General features: G+C 43.6%; 1 protein-coding gene across 1 annotated transcript in view; it reads left to right on the top strand.

Annotated features, from left to right (window-relative positions):
• The first annotated feature begins 10,318 nt into the window (after nt 1-10,318).
• The window catches only part of mef2d (myocyte enhancer factor 2d), a 95,273-nt gene continuing 89,222 nt past the window's right edge, over nt 10,319-16,369 (top strand). The window contains exon 1 of the mRNA XM_078286998.1: nt 10,319-10,495. The gene's annotated coding sequence lies outside the window, so the exon portion shown is untranslated. The remainder of the gene's footprint in view (nt 10,496-16,369) is intronic.

Below are 16,369 nucleotides of genomic sequence, written 5' to 3'. Positions count from 1 at the left end.
ATTAAATTGAATTGAATTCAATTGAACTACCACCCCTACCATTAGTGCTACTACTACTATTACTACTACCACTAATAAAAGTACTGCTACTAGTACTACTACTACTGCTGCTGCTGCTGCTACTAACAACAACAAAAAGAGAAACTGGACATAAACAACCCTGATTGTGAGTGGGTAGAATCTCTACTTTACTTTAATTTAAATTAAATTGGTGAGAATACATCATTATGTATTCATACTGAACATAAAACTATAGGAATGTGACATATATACCCCATCTACAGTGTAGCCTACATCATAACATATTCATACACAATGTCAGTAGCATCTGCGCCTTAAGAATTGCATTTCTCTATGGAAAATCCATGTAACTGCAATTTAGCTGATATTTTTCCTTACTCAAATTGAAAGGTGAGCTGTGGGCCTGTGAAACCTGTTCAAACCCCATTGTAAGATATTCCAAAATACATGAGAAAAATGAGTAAATGAGAAAATAAGCATTCTTCTCTTCAGTCCTGAAAAACACACTTTTTGTCTGACAACAGCCACATGTGACATGTTGGATAGACAACTTTTTTTTTATTTTTCTCTGTTGTTGTAGGTTTGCTTCTAATCCACAAGAGAGTGCCAAACTCATCTGGAGCTGAGCCATCCTCCTCCATATCAGTTATATATGTCATGTATTCTCACCTCTACCCATTTCATCTGATTGAAAGCTCTTCAGAATAAGCATGCTGCCTCATATAATCTCACATTTACTCCGCGATCTTTTGCCTTTTCTCAAAACTTCAGTCAGTATAATAGTCAGCGGGCTGCACCACTAATATAAGGCTGTGCAAGCTAGAATGGCTGTTTCCAGTTTGTCTGCATCCACACAGGATAAGTAGGCGATCCAAAACACGAAGCAAAGCCGTGCCTTGTTTGTTTCAGAGCCACGGCTGTCAACTACAATTTCAGCGTTGATTTCTGTTTGACCCCTTTTCCATCTCTGTGGTTTCAAATGAGCGGTTCCTCTCTGAGAACACTGGCATTAGCCGAGGCTGATTGCCGAACGTCGAACATTTAACTCCAACCTGCGCGCCCAGGTTCGACAGGCCTTCCCCCTTTATTTGTTCTGTGACTCTGCTCCGCTGATTGCCACACTTTAGCCCTAATTGTGGGGTACAGGCTGAAGAGGAGTGGGGGCGTTTGTTGGCTCCGTTGCCATGGACACTGAGCGTTGCTAGGCAGCCGGCGGGATGCTGTGGAAGCGGAGTGCAGCGGAGCAGCGGGTCACTGCAGAGAGAGGGAGCTGCACCCACACACCTCTCACACACACCGACCGACACACTCTACAGCTGGGTGACTAAGAGAGGGAGAGAGAGAGAGAGAGAGAGAGAGAGAGAGAGAGAGAGAGAGGAGAGAAATATAAGAGCAGAGAGGAGAGAGAGTGGCAAATCAAATGGGTCAAGGCAGAACAAGTGAAAACTAGCTTAGTCCTCGTTACATCTTACATGCTTGCCAGCTGTAAATAAAGTAATAAAATCAAATCATCAATAGTAGTTCACTGCTGCACTAGGCAAATTTTTTTATATACATTTGTTTTATTGGCCTAAATCACAAAGTGTGGCTGCAACAAAGAAGAATAATTGAGACGCTGCAGATTCGCCTTGTTTGGCCAAATTAAATTCTGGTGTCAGTATGCTCACTGATGGGAAATCTTCTCCAGCTACAGAAAGTGACAAAACTTTAGAGTGAAATACAAACTATCGAAATGAGCACTTACCTGATTAGGAAACCAGGGAACTTAAAATGACTCTACTAGCTAACCAGACGCTTCCACAAGCAATCTGATTTGTAGAGAAATGTGAAATGGAAAAAGAAATCCTCCTCCTTCCTGCAGTGGAAACTAGCAGCAGGAGGAGCATCAGCTGGACTGTAAAGGTTACTACCACAGATATTTCAGACGTAGCACTTTAACAAGGACCTAATGAAAATCCTACAGGCTCTACGCATCAGCATATGGGGAAATGTTGGCTGTTCTGGCAAGTACCCAAAAAAAAAAAAAAAAAATGACAGAGGAAAGAGAAAGAAAAAGAGAAAGAGAGAAGAAAGTGTGGAAGATAGATTGGGCCAGACAGACAAGAGAAAGATAGGGAAGGAAAAGAGAGAGTGATCAATAAGGCTGGAGATAAAGGAGGATAGGGAAAGAGTGAGAGAGAGAGAGAGAGAGAGAGAGAGAGAGAATCACTCTTGCTGCAGAAAGAAAACCACTTTCCTGCAATTTTATTTTTCTTAACTGAACTGAACGTTTCCCTGATCATTTGTGTGTTAAGTGGCACTTCATGATGCTTCAGCACTTGAAACCAGGGAGAATTTTCGAAAAATACATACATGAGACAATATATTTTCATTCCTGAAACGCTCACCGGCTGTGGTTGCACGGTTTTGAACCGACAACCCAAATAAAAGAGAGATAGAGAGAGAGAGAGAGCAATAACGAACGAGTGTGGGAGAGACTGGGAGACAAAGCGGTGGAAGAAAACGAGACATCAACAGTTTAGAGGGAAGGAAGTTTTATAGTTGACAAAAATCTTCCAGCATTACCTCACCTCTCCCTCTCCGCTCTGAATCACATCCCCTCTGCCAAATCTTCCTCCTCAACTCGCTCTCTCTTGCTTTTATCTTGAAGTAGAAATCCCCTCCTCGCCTCATATGTTTCTCTCGTTCCTCTTCCTATAGCGTTTCTCTCTTACGTGATCGCTCTCGGGTCGTGTAAGGGGAATGCGGCTCTGACCCTTGACCTCCTTTGCTTTTCGGCTGCTTGTAATGCTCGTAATTTCCAGGAATTGGAGCTTACTCTGCCGCTGCACTCAGTGTAAGTCACTCTGGATAAGAGCATTAGCTAAATGGCTGAAATGAAAATGTCAAAATGTAAGATGGGGAATATGAGAGCGCTGTTAGAAGTGATGATGTGAGAGCGGGACCCAGGAGAACGCAGTCTACACTACATTATGTACAAAAACAAGATCAACAGAAGTCATATGACAGTCGTTACAGTTCAATAAGATACAACCACAGTTCAGCCAGGATGTAAAAGGTAACTGGGAGCGTCGGGGAAAATGAGGCTTTGCACTCTTTCCATTAAAAGGTCGTTCTATTACAAAGACTTACAGTGTGATGTTTTGGTCAGGAAGCAGAGGAACTCCTTCATCAGACCCGCTGGTGTGGATTCAGATGAAAACACTAATCTGGCAGAGCTGATTTGGAGCTGGACGCTCTCACAGAGCGGGTCCCAAATGGTGGGTCACGGCCCCCTGAACGGCCACAATCGAATCCTGGGTCACAGGTTATGTGTCGGATTTGGGTAAACACATATATATATATATATATATATATATATATATATATATATGCATGAAGTTGGGTTATCTGGAGACTTGTATGAAATTGCAAATTTGTTTTGGTTGTGATTTAGATCACTTGGGATGTGATATTGCATGATATGAAGTATGCAGAGGATGTGACAATTTCCCCTTTTGGAAGCACACATACTGTATATTTTTATACCACAGGAAGTGTGACCAAGTCAACTTTGCTCCAGTCCCAAGTCAGTCGCAAGTCTCAAGTCTAAATGTAGATTATCAAGTCAAGTCCAAGTCAAGTCCATGTCATTAATGTCAAGTCTCAAGTCTAAATGTAGAACAGCAAGTCAAGTCAGAACAAATCAAGAGTCCAGTATCAATTTAATATCTTCAAGAAAACTAAATATCGAGGACTTTAATGCAATATGGTTTTAATAGGATAAAAACTTGGTAAGAGCATCATGAGTTTGATTTCTATAATCAGTTGCAACTTCAATAAATTAAATCATTCCATACAAATTCAGAAAACAGAATTTAAATTCAGTCGTCTGCTGGAACAAATCTCATCACTTTCAATCTAAGTCATTTACACAAACACAAGATCTCAAGTCAAGACTTTAGAAACCTTTTCAAGTCATCAAAGTACAAGTCAGAGTCGAGTCCCAAGTCACCAGAACCCAAGTCAAGTCAAGTCTCAAGTCTTCTCTTCGTCCCAAGTCAAGTCTCAAGCAATTAAAATTGGGACTCAGACTCGACATCTGCGCAGTGCGATGTATGAAGACATTATTTGCATGCACATTAGTAGGCTATTACACATTAGTATATACAGACAGATGGACAAAGAGACAAACAGAAAGGCAGTTGGTTTACATGCAAACAAGTGGGCCAGTTTGTGTATTTTACTACAAAGTCTCAGATCATTTTACACAGGCTCAAAACAAACTGTAGGGAAATTCACACACAGAGAAAAGAAACGGAAGAAAAGGTCAAACGTACACGAGGCCGTACGAATGGATTTCCAATCTTTTCTTGAAAAATGTGTTTCCAAATAATAGGTCAGTGTTCCAAATAATAGGAGAGCATGCAAAGATCGCGCAAACACACATGCACACGCACACATGCACACACACACACACACACACACACACACACACACACACACTGGTAAGCATGTATGCATTCAAACATAATAGTCAAAATTGGACGATTATAGAAAAAGGCCTTGGTAAAGAGCAGTCCACTGTTGTTATGATCACCAGCTGCCTGCGTCTTTTGTTAGTGCGTGTGTCCTTTGTTAAGTTGTTAAGTGTGTTACCGTGTGTGTGTGTGTGTGTGTGTGTGTGTGTGTGTGTGTGTGTATGGCTGCATATGTGCATGCTGTTGCACGTATGTCAGCATGTTCGTCAGGTTGGGGAACATCTACTGAGAGTCTGCTGCTGCATCTGTAGACTCAAACAAAACCAGTACACATCCTGTGCCGTCCCATGGTGCATTTGTGGCGATGACGTATCTGAACGCAAGAAGAGGATTGTGGGAGTTGTGTGAACCTTCGCAGCTAAGGTGTGAAGATTCACAGTTTAAGTTAAAGCTGCACTAGGCAGTTTGGCGGCCCCAACGGGCAGCGACAGGTAACTGTTTGAAATTTGACGGACTTCAATATCCAGAAATCCTGTGCGCGGTGAGGTCAGTAAACGCCTCACAGCTCGCTCATGTTTACCAACCCAACAAATAGAGTGAATCTACAACATCTCAATTAGAGGGGATGCTCTTTTTTGCAGCCTCATTTTGTGATTCCGGCTGATAAGACGGGTGCATTTTTACATAAAAATCTTGGCTATTGCAGCTTTAAAGTTTGCCAATACCACTTACTTTTTGTCCATTTTATTAATTAGATATTTCTCAACAGACATGATTTGATTTGTAGGAAATTACTTTTTCAAAATCAGATTTTTATTCGCAACGAACATCTTTTGGCTGTGCAACATTTCCCAGCATCAGATCTGTAGGAAGTACAGACTGAAGAACCTGGGAGAAATCCTCTTTTGATCTGGGAGATCATGTGACCCTGGCTGTGTTTTAAATAACTCATTTTCTTTAGTATTGGTAGATATTAGATGGATTAGCATGTTTTATTACTGAGGCTATAATTCAGTATCATCATCACATGAGCTTTAAATCATTCATACACTTGCATTTATGTAACATTTTTTATTTTGACCACTTTTTAAGCTTATGTTGTTGTTTTTTTAACTACTTTTTCCATTGAATGTGTTTCATAATTTTACCTCCTTTCTATGTATTTTGCCTTGCCTTGTTTCTATTCCTTTCTGTAAAGCACTTTGTAAATTCTGCTTTTAAAAGAGTGCTATATGAAAAATATATATATTAAAAAAAAAAAAATCAACAACATAAAACATATTTAACAGTTCTTTTATCTTTAAGTCTTCATGCCTTGCAGCCTACCAGCTCTGTAATAGAGTTACACATTTTGAGTTATTACACAGGTATGGAATGGGACAGTCTTCAGTATTTTTCATGTCAGCAAATCAATCAAAATGCATTTCCATGGAGCCACTTCATTACATAACAACATGTCATTTTGCAATGTTCTGCAGCCTCTGTGGCCTCATGCTCCCCATGCAACATGAATACATTAGTGATGTGCTGGATCTGTGGGAGCGCTGGGAGCTGAATATGCATGATGAAGGAAAATATTGAGTTATTGAGTTCTTGTTTATCTCTTGTTTATCATTTCTCTGTTATTTATGACCAACCTAGATTGTTGTTCAGTCCAGAGCTACAGTATGCACAGACAGATAAAGGGGCAAATGGTAAGATTTTTATTGCCCTATGATAGAGAATGACCATAATATATCTGTTGGGAATTGGGTTGTTGATCAGTACCAATGACTCAACAAGTACTCGGCCGGGTGTTGAGATTTCTGTCAACAAAACAGGCTGCATGCAGACAGTTTTAAATATACAACCATCTAAATAATGAGAGTGTGACTTGACAAATGTGACATGAGGAGTGAAATACAAACTTTCTGGAACCACCTTAACCCACAGAACTCAAAACACAGCTGTTTTACTCAACTTACTAAATGTGAACAAACCTTTTACAGCCTTAAGCTTCATGTAACACTCATTTAGCTACTGTCAGCCCTTGTGTTAAAGCCTTGGACGAATCATTTGGAGTGAAAACAGTGTCTTCAGTCCAATAAATGACTCTGTAAACAAAGCAAATAGGGCGCCATTGTTTCAACAGGGGGCGCCAAACTGCAGTTATTGATTGGGCTGAATGAAATAACCTGCTGACCGACATTCTCCTGAATACAAACTAAGGCAAAGGCAAGGCAAGGTAAACTTTATTTACATAGCACAATAAACATACACAAGGCAAAAAAATACATCATTGTTCAGGTAAAATGTAAAAAGAAAGAAGGGAAGAAAGGAAGAAAGATAAAATAGGTAAGGATAATAATATAACATATAAACAAAACAAATAAATAAAATAAATAATGATGAATCTGAGTGAAGATCAAAGTCAACATTAATGTTAACTCAGTGGAATCCTTGGTTTTGTAGTAATTCCTGAGTTATTGTATTCTCACTTCAATGCCTAAGTCACACAGTGGGAACATTAGCTCTGCAGTTCAGTAGGTAGAGAATGGCACTAATACTGCCAGGGATAAAGGCTCCATTTCCTCTGTGTGCTTACTCTGGACTAGCTGTGCTTGTTTGTTGTCGTTATTTCCCGTGGCATTTCCCTGACCCGGGGCCAAGCGGCTGACCGCCGGACTACCCGGCCGTACGAGCGGGCCGGTGTGGCAGGAAGGCAACAGGCCGTCCATCTGTTTGCAGCAATTCTCCTCCGCAAAACCCCACCGCATAAGCTTCTTACGTAAAGCATAAAACACCGTGTAATCTCTCTCTCCCTCTCTCTCTGAGCCTGCCTCCCACTACTACCATAGTTACTTCATTACCCCATTTCTCCCTCATTCTCTATCTGTCTGCTTCATTGACAGATCACAAGAGCTGCAGTAATTGTTTAGTGAGACATGGATTACAGCCACAACTTTTCTCCTTGAGGCAAGAAGTGAGTCTTGTAAGTCCCGCCCTCCTCCAACCCTCAAGTTGGGCAAGTTCCCGCCCCCCCAAACACCTGTCACTCATCTTGATGAGCTGTCATCTCGCCTCAGGCTGAGGGAACCGGCGTCTGTAGAGCCTCCACAGGCGTTTCTGAACGTTTAGCTTTGCTGTTCTTTCTTTTCTTACCGCTTTCCTCCTTTGATGTTGTTGTTGTTGTGACATCCTGCTCTGTGGCCACTAGCCTCACCTTGACAACCACAACCCGGTTCACTGCTGGCCACGCCCACAGGAAATAGTTTACACCACAAAACATCCCCAACATCATTAATAAGCCAGTTTCGGGTGAACAGGGGGATTTAGGCAGGAACACACAGGGTCACAGACAGGCACAGACTGATAATGTAGAATATCTATAATATATCTATTTACTTTTTTTATTTTGATGTCAATAAAGTTGCATATTGCAGCTTTAAAATGTGTATGGCAAGTCAGCGGTCCGTTCACTGCTCTGCCCTCCTGTTTCCATATGTCACTCTGCTTCAAAATGTCATGACACCGCAGACTCAAGTGTGGTACATTCCCTCTGTGTGACTACCACCCACCCACACACACACACACACACACACACCTGCCAAAAGTTTGAGCCTGAGGGTGTAGATATGTTAATAGTGAATAAATGATTATCAGTAGCGAAGATAAGGATAATATAAACTTAAATGTAATGCAAAGTATAGCCATTTGCTGTAGCCGTAACCTAGGTAACCGCCAAGATATTATTGGATATTTATACTAATCATAAAACTTTGTTCCCTTTCTCAGTATTGCCCTTTGGTTTGTCTAATTAACATCTAATATGTATTTTTTTGGAGATCTTTGACTTGAAGAACGTTTGGGAACCCCTGCATTAGACCACAGATCACCATTTGATAAAGGTCTGGTATTTTGGTTGCTTGTGCAGTAAATATTGATGATTTAGGAACTGAAACTTATGCACTCATTTTAAGTTGCTCCGGATAACAGCATCAACTAAACGCCTAAAATGTAAATGTAAATGTAAGGGACTCGACCTGAGAAGATTTTGTGTTGATAGTTATGATTTACTGTAGAATTGCAGTTGTGAAATTAAACCAGTCCTCATTTTCCTTGGGACAGCCTGGAAGCTCCTCAAGGACCCCTGGTGGTCCCTGGACCCCACTTTGGGAACCGCTGGCCTAATCTGTACCTATATGGGGATTCATAAAGGGTTTGGGAACCCCTGCTCCGGCTGACGATGACTTCAAATCTCCCAGCCGAGCCGTTTGCTCCGGACTGGAAAAACACTGTGGCAGAATAAAACAGAAATTCCAACTTATTGAAAGGGCAAATGGGAAGCGATACTGCCAGGGTTGGAGGTTTGATTTCCTGTGTAGATTAAAGGGTAAAACATGATGCAAGACACTGCTGGCTATTTATGTGGTTCATTAAGCCATTTTTTCCCTTTCACAGTATTCCCTATGCAGGCTAATCACATTAGTACTTTCAGAGCTTTTCTCCATTACTTAAGGGAACACACATGTAAGAGAAAAGTATTGTCATGAATCAAGCAATCTCAGCTTTTTACTTGACTTTTTACTTTATCAGCAAGTCCATGCTCATAGAGTTGCACATATTGTTGCATTGAGATGAGAGCTGAATCCCACTTCTACATTGCCCAATCTATTTTTTTTATTATTTTTTAGCTCAGCAAGAGTGTCTTACGGGATATCAATTGCATCCATGTCGTCAGCAACACCGCACGCGCATGTATCTGCCATTGTTTGAGCCGCGAGTCAGCTCAGGAGCGTTGGACTTTTTGACGCCTCCTCCGACTGAACTCGGCTCCTCCCGCCCATTTTCGAGGCGGAAATCATATGAAACGATAGAAACGAGCCTTACGACTTTAAATCTCCCAGCCAGGCCGCTTGCTCCAGACTGACGTAACATGACGTAGCGCACATAACCTGGAAAACTGTAAAGGAATAACCCAGAATCGGTACGTCAACGTCTCGATCGCCCCGCCGCGCAGCATTCCATCTCAAAGGTCCAAACATGCGCTCGTGTGAAAGTAAATACGGGTGGATTGATGCACGGCGTTCCATGACACGCGCTACAGTACATCTGTCACTGTAATGTCACCCCTTTCCTCACTGTAAACACCGTGTTCCTCCGCCGACACCAGACAAAGTAGGGCGGCGAGGACTCGCGCATCATCAGCTCTTTGACACATCCTGTGAAAGTATGACTGACATTCGGCCACTCGTATGTTTAGGCTGCATTAAAATACTTATTTAAAAAATGGTAGACCTATCATCAAGATTACCTATGATATAATATGTTCTTACTGGTAATTAAAACTACCAAAACCAGTCACTGTTGTTCCGTTTAGGATACACATCTGCAGGGTAAATGAAAATAAATAAATAAATAAAAAATACTTACACTAAGGGTCTGGTCTGACAAGGCAAGGTTACAACAGACTGTTTAATTCAATCTATGATGTAATATTTTTCATTTCCAAAAAATATTACATCAATATTTCCTGTATAAAAAAGCTAGTAAATCATTGTAGTGTTGCCTGCCGGAATGAAACAACAATAATGACAACTGGAAGACTTGATTTGCAATTGGTTAATATTAAAAAAGCAGTGAAAGTGGAGACGTTGCTCTCAAAACATGAGAAGCGGAGGGATACACACTCTAACACATGATGTCGCCATCTGCCCCTCCTACTTCACCGTTCACCTTCCGCCAACTGCGCGCTGATGACTTGATTGGTCAAAGCGACGCGGACAGCGCGCGCCTATTGGTCGGGCGCCTGTCAATCATAAAGCAATGCCACTCAGGATAGATTAGGCACCATTTGCCATAACTAAATAGTTACCTTGTACATCAAGTAGGAAGATTTTTTTAATTGGTAGCCCACCGACGTCGGTAGAGAGTTACCGTTCGCCTTCGCTTTACCCCTCTGTACATTTTGTAAACAAAGAAGTGTATTTTTTGAATCTCCAGTGTCATCAAACAGATGTGGATACAGAGCGAGGGTAAGTCACTCTTCACCAGCTTCTGTTCGCAATTCACGTTTGGCACATTTCTTGCCTCTTCCTGTGTTGGGGTACTTCTGACAACTATGTGGCTGAATACCGAGACTGTCTCGTTGAAATATTTCCACGTTTCGCAGGGGGGTTTGATAATTTGCATAGTGTTGTGATACTGGCAACTCTAAGCAGCCGTACAGTAGCTTGTGCACGGTGCAAGGCTTCGTCTCCCTCTGTGTTTTGTGTCAAGGGTACGCGGTGATTCATATAGTTTTGATAAGTTACATCGGTGTTGTAATCAAAGGCATCTTCTTACTGTCTGAACCCCCGCAGACTTTCTATCACCGTCTTACAGCCGGCGGCATCGTGCGTTGTGGCTCCTTTCATGTGCGCAACAGTCCTAACAGTTCATTAGGAGCTGTCAGAACGATTTATGACAAGTGTCACCCGGGTTTTGACGCGATTTCTCTTCATTTCTGCAAATGGATTTCATCTCAGTGAATTGCACGTCTAGTTTATTGCCAACTTTTATCACGCCATCAATTTGGTTTACGCGTTAAATGACAGGTTTACATAGCAGCGAGAGTGGACAGAGCAAGAGCAGCGTTTGCCTAAGGAAAACAGTAGAGTCATTGGTGAAATTGTTTTTCTTCAGTAATAAGATATCGGGTACTTTTTGGCCATATCCTTTAAGCTATTGTGTGTGCCGAATAATTTTATGTCGCTTTCATGAGCCTATTTCCGACAATTGTGCTCTCATTGCTGCGCGTAATTGCTTTTCTCCCGGGAGAGTGTCATCAAACTTCTAATTTCCTCCTCAAAACCCGGAAACCATTTTGCCCGTGGAAGCAGCCTAGTAATGATGGCATCAATAAAGACGAATAAAGCCCCTGTCAAGCCCAGCTCCATTCATTCCAAGATTTTTGGAGGGAGAAATGCCCTTCTGTCAGTTTTTCCACATCCCAGCACACAGGCTTTGCAGGATCTAAGAAAGCCGGGTGCCTTGGATTAGAGTGCAGCTAGACAGTGGCGGTGTGTCTCACATGTCAGACAAAACACATTTCATATCTGTTGTGTCCCCGTGCAGAGGGGAGGCGATGTGACAGATGAGTGTGCAGGTAACAGTCTGTGATTCCCAGTAAGGTGTCACATGGCGGAGGCAGGGTCCCTAGGGAGACAGTGCAGATAAGGGTGCTGCTGGGAAACGTCCGGGCGGTCAGAGCAGAGCAGATTACCGGTTCTGAGCCGCCGCCGCCGCCAGAAGGACACGACTGCCTCCGAGTCTCCCCCCGTGACCACAGAGGAGTGTTGTTGTTTTTTCCAGGTGAGACAGGGGAACGCCACTAAGACACAAACAGAGAGAGGCGGGAGTAAACTGGCTGATGGGACGGTCAGCAAAACAAGGATGTTTGGATGTGAGCGTGGCATTTCAGGGGCCGTCCTGTAACTGTAAAGGTCACTGGTTGGATCCCCGTAAAATATCCATCAACAGACACGTGTGTGCGTGTTGAAGTGTCCTTGATTGAGACACTGAACCCCTGCCTGCTCACTCATTATAAGTCGCTTGGGATCGGAGAGCTAAAAAAAAAAAAGCCTAATATGTAAATATGGAAGAGTTGTTGATGAAACAGCAGCAGAGAAAGCTGGACTCACCAGCGTTAGATCTTTTCCTCTCTCGTCTCTTTGGTTTCTTTGGTATAAAGCATCACAGGCCGGCAGGGTTGGTAAACATGAGCGAGCTGTGTGACGTTTACTGACCTCACCTTGCAGGATTTCTGGGCATTGATCAGATATTTCAGACAGTTACCTGTTTGCGAAGCTGCCTACCTAGCGCAGCTTTAACGGTATACTGTGGTAACTCCCATCAAACAGACAAACACCTACACATTAAACACTCCTCGGTTTTTCAAACTTTGCCATGGAGACAGTCGGTTTATGTCAGCGCCGTGTTTTTTCTGACGCGGGTTTGGCTGACAAATGAAAACAAACGCTCTGCTGTGTCTGACGTTGTCAAGATGTCAAAGGTAATGAGAGCTGTAACCCTCCTCCCCACCCCCCTCCTCCCCCCTCCTCCTCCTCCACCCAGCCTCCACCACCTTATCTTATCTCTCTTCTCCCCGGGAGACGCGGCCGAGTCCGAGTCTCCTGAACGGTGGCCTCGATTCTGACATCATCACAGGCTTCCTCCATCATCATCATCATCATCATCATCCTCAGCATCATTGCCATCTTCATCCATCTCCATCAAACAGTTGTCATATCTTAATGTGTATGTGAAGAGGGTGACAAAGATGTTGATGGTCCACTTTTGTTTGAGATTTGCTACAGGCTCTCTCTGTTTCTCTCTCCCTCTATCTCTGGAAGTGTCCTCCCCTCCCTCCCCCTCTCACACACACACACACACACACACACACACACACACACACACACACACACACGCACACAATCCATAAATTGGACGAAATAATGTAACTGGACTAGTTCACTGTAAAGGGCTTAAGCTCCAGATAACTTATGGGCTCAGCTACAGTAATGGGCTTTTGTGAGCCTGAGAGCCGTGACTGCAGGCAAAGCTGCATGGCACTCGCTTTGACAGAGTGAAACCTCGTGCTGGGGCAAAACTTAGGACACATAGTTTTCTAATCAGTTTTTATAGTGAAAGTGCATAGTTTTATTACATTATTGCAATATAATACCAGTTTGGAGAATGCAGTTCCGCCGAGATCCCATCCAAATTCACAGTTTGCCGCACAGTGAAGGTTTGTAGTGAAACAGGACTGGTTTTACAGAGCCAGGCCGAAGCGCAGCCGTGTGTCTTGTGTAGTGTGCTCTGTTGGCTCCAGTCAAAACAGAGGGGGAGAAAAAAAAGCCCCCCCTGCTACCGCTAATTTGAGGAAGTACAATCATTCTCTCCTGCTGCAGCTTCCTGCTGAATTGCAAACACAGGCAGTCAGCCATTGTGCTCTCCAGACATTACAGAGCGCGTCATTCTCTGTAAAATGCATGACTACATTTATGATGAAGCGGCCTAGTGTGCTAAAGTGCGTGTCCGTCTGCTGACTCGTGTATAAATGCACACAAAAAGTTAAATTTTGAGGTCTTGCACCATGTGTGCCTGTATGCACTCGTGTTCCTGCGTTAGTTGTGAAAATGTCACCATGTACGGGCAAATATCTGTACATTCAGAGGAGATAGCCAATTAAATAAGTCTGATTCTGCTTTTGGTATCAGTGTGGGAATTATGAAAATTGAGATGCTAGAGTAGAGATGGTCTACGGAGAGTAAAATAAGGTCCAAGCCAACCATGGATTAGCCTAAAGAGCAAGTGATCAGCAAAGCACTAATTCCCTGACAGATTTTCCAGAACACTCCATTAGTCAAGGCCCTGCGACTTGCACAGTGGAGCCCAAGCCTGTGGTATACGCCGTAATTTTAACTAGGGTCTAATTTTCACTAATAAATTTGTTTGTTAGCCAGGCAATGTATTGATGGGGCTTAATCACTGCCAAAGCCCATGGCTGCATTAGGGAGTACGAGTAGAAAATGACATCATCACACTGTGGAAATTGAAAGCCATTTGTTTTTTATTCAAACACCGAGGAAACTGAGCAGAAAGAGGCAAGAAGTGCAGTGTTGAATAGAGCCAAGCTGTGGTAGCTACTGTGTTCTGGAGGGCGAGTCCCAAGCCAACCCATTGATTGGGTTGTTTACCTTTTCAGCCTTGACTCAGCCTTCTGCGATAGAAAAACCTCCAGTGTTGGACATCTGTTTTCAGCGCGCTAGCCTCCAGCTGACCTGTGATCTCGCTCCACGACGATAGAAAACCCTTCACATGAGCCAGGTTAGATATGCATGCCCCCTTCGCTATTGTCAAACTGAAAGCCTCGCACCACAAGTCACGCACCTTTCACAGAGACGGAGCATTTCAGCAGAAAGGAGCACTTACTACCTGCGTCTGTGCACCGCTCGTGTTGCTTTCGTGGCCTCTTTGTGTGCTGATTCCAGGGCAGATTTTGTCCACTGCTGTTCCCACGCTGAGCGAGGAGAACAGGAAGAACTCAGCTGCACAGCAGGCCTCTGCCTTCTGCTATTATGGCTGTGATTCAATCATCGCAGGGCCTCGCTTTACCCCAGCACATTGTAACGGGGAAAGAAATGTCTCACTCCCTCTCAGCTAATGGAACTTAAAGCCAAAGGTGTGTTTCTTTTTACAGAGAAGAGACCATCAGCCACTTAATGTGGGAAGTAGCACCGGCAGGCTTCACCTCACAATCCACTCTCCCCCGCTGCGTTTTCAAAATGGCCACCCTTCAGTGCTTCATCCTGAGCTTGCAGGCAGAGGTTCCCCACGCAGGGCGAAGGCATTCAGGGCCGTAACACAGGAACTAGACCGGGCGAGATTTGCCTCTCAGGGTGTGATCACACCTACAGTTTGTTTCCTTTGGTGCGAACTGCAGTGGAAAAGTTCACTTTGTTGCATTTTTTGTATTTGATTGGTTTAGGTTCACGCTGCCCAATTACAAGAGAACCACGGCTTGTAAACAAAAGTCACGCAGACTCACAAATGGCTTTACTGGACAGAGGTTTGGTGACTGTCCTCCCACCAGGGTAAAGATTTTGGCAGCCAGGGGGAAGGGGGAGTCAAACAAATCAGATTCCAGTCCCTGTAATTTAAGCATGATGGACTTGTCTGTGCTCTTTGCCATAATTTACCATCTTCACTTGAAGAAATAGCTGACTATGAGCATCAGTCCAGACTTAGTTTTGTTATGCTAGGCTTTCCAAGCATGAGGAACTGCTGGCTATCAGATGTCAACATCTGTCTCCTTATACACATAAAACCGTATGGAACAACGGTTCAATAGTGAACAAATACCTACTAACCGTATGTTTTGGTGTCATTTCCTATAGTTGATACGGTTACGTTCTCATTACTAATGAACCGCACGCAGTTCGCTTGGAAGAGGACTGACTCACATTTTCAGGCGTCTTGGTGCCGTTATTTGGTGCCACCCGAGTTCGAATAGCGTTGTTCTCGCCTGGACAAACGAACCGGACTAAAGGAGAAAACGCTCCAGAGTTTGACTGAACCGCTCCAGACATGCTCGGTGTGAACAGGCCCTCATTGTCTTATATTTGGAGCCGTTTTGCCAACATGGCCTCCCTCGTTTGACCTGCCTGGCCGTAGTGAAGGATTAGGGTCCAGAAAAGCCATCGCTACAAGGCAACAAACCTCCTTACTTACACAGGACTAATCTCTCTCCTCCAGCAAGCTCTTAATTGAGCCATCATCAGCTGCTGATCTACGGGTTAAACATCAATTAAGGTAATGAGCAGATAGAGCGGAGTGGGGGGGGGGTGGTGGTGGGGGGTCTCCAGTCCAGAGGGCAGGGGAGGTGAAGCGGGCCCTAAGGTCCAGGAGAGGAGGAGGAGGGGTTGGGTTGAAGTCTGGGGAGGAAGGGCTTGGATGTTGCAGCGGATTGTGGAGCTCTGAAGTGGCAGCTTAGTGAGCGGAGCGATGCTGAACCGTGGAGTGCAGCGTGTTGATTATGGTCGTACTGGAGGCTACTCCCAACAGCCTGGTAGTGGTTTGTTGTTAGTTTAGCTGTGTTTGTATTGGCCGGTGTGCGGTCTGTGCAATCTCCTCAGTTGGTGCTGGACAGTCAGTAGGCTAGCTGGATAATCAGAGACAAATACAGCATATCAGAATCAGCTGATATTGACCTTTCACAGGTGTATCAGTGTTGCAATACGTCTCTGATTCTGTACTGATAATATTATCCCAGAAAAATGTAAAGTAATAATTTGCGATGTTTTCATATAAATAAATGTCCATTTTGCTACTCTCTATTGCCAATGCATATAACACCATAATGATCC

This window comes from Centroberyx gerrardi, chromosome 12 (assembly GCF_048128805.1).
Source record: "Centroberyx gerrardi isolate f3 chromosome 12, fCenGer3.hap1.cur.20231027, whole genome shotgun sequence".
Lineage (NCBI taxonomy): Eukaryota > Metazoa > Chordata > Actinopteri > Beryciformes > Berycidae > Centroberyx > Centroberyx gerrardi.
The sequence above is the reverse complement of the archived record's forward strand: the minus strand, read 5'-3'. Positions and strand labels throughout refer to the sequence as shown.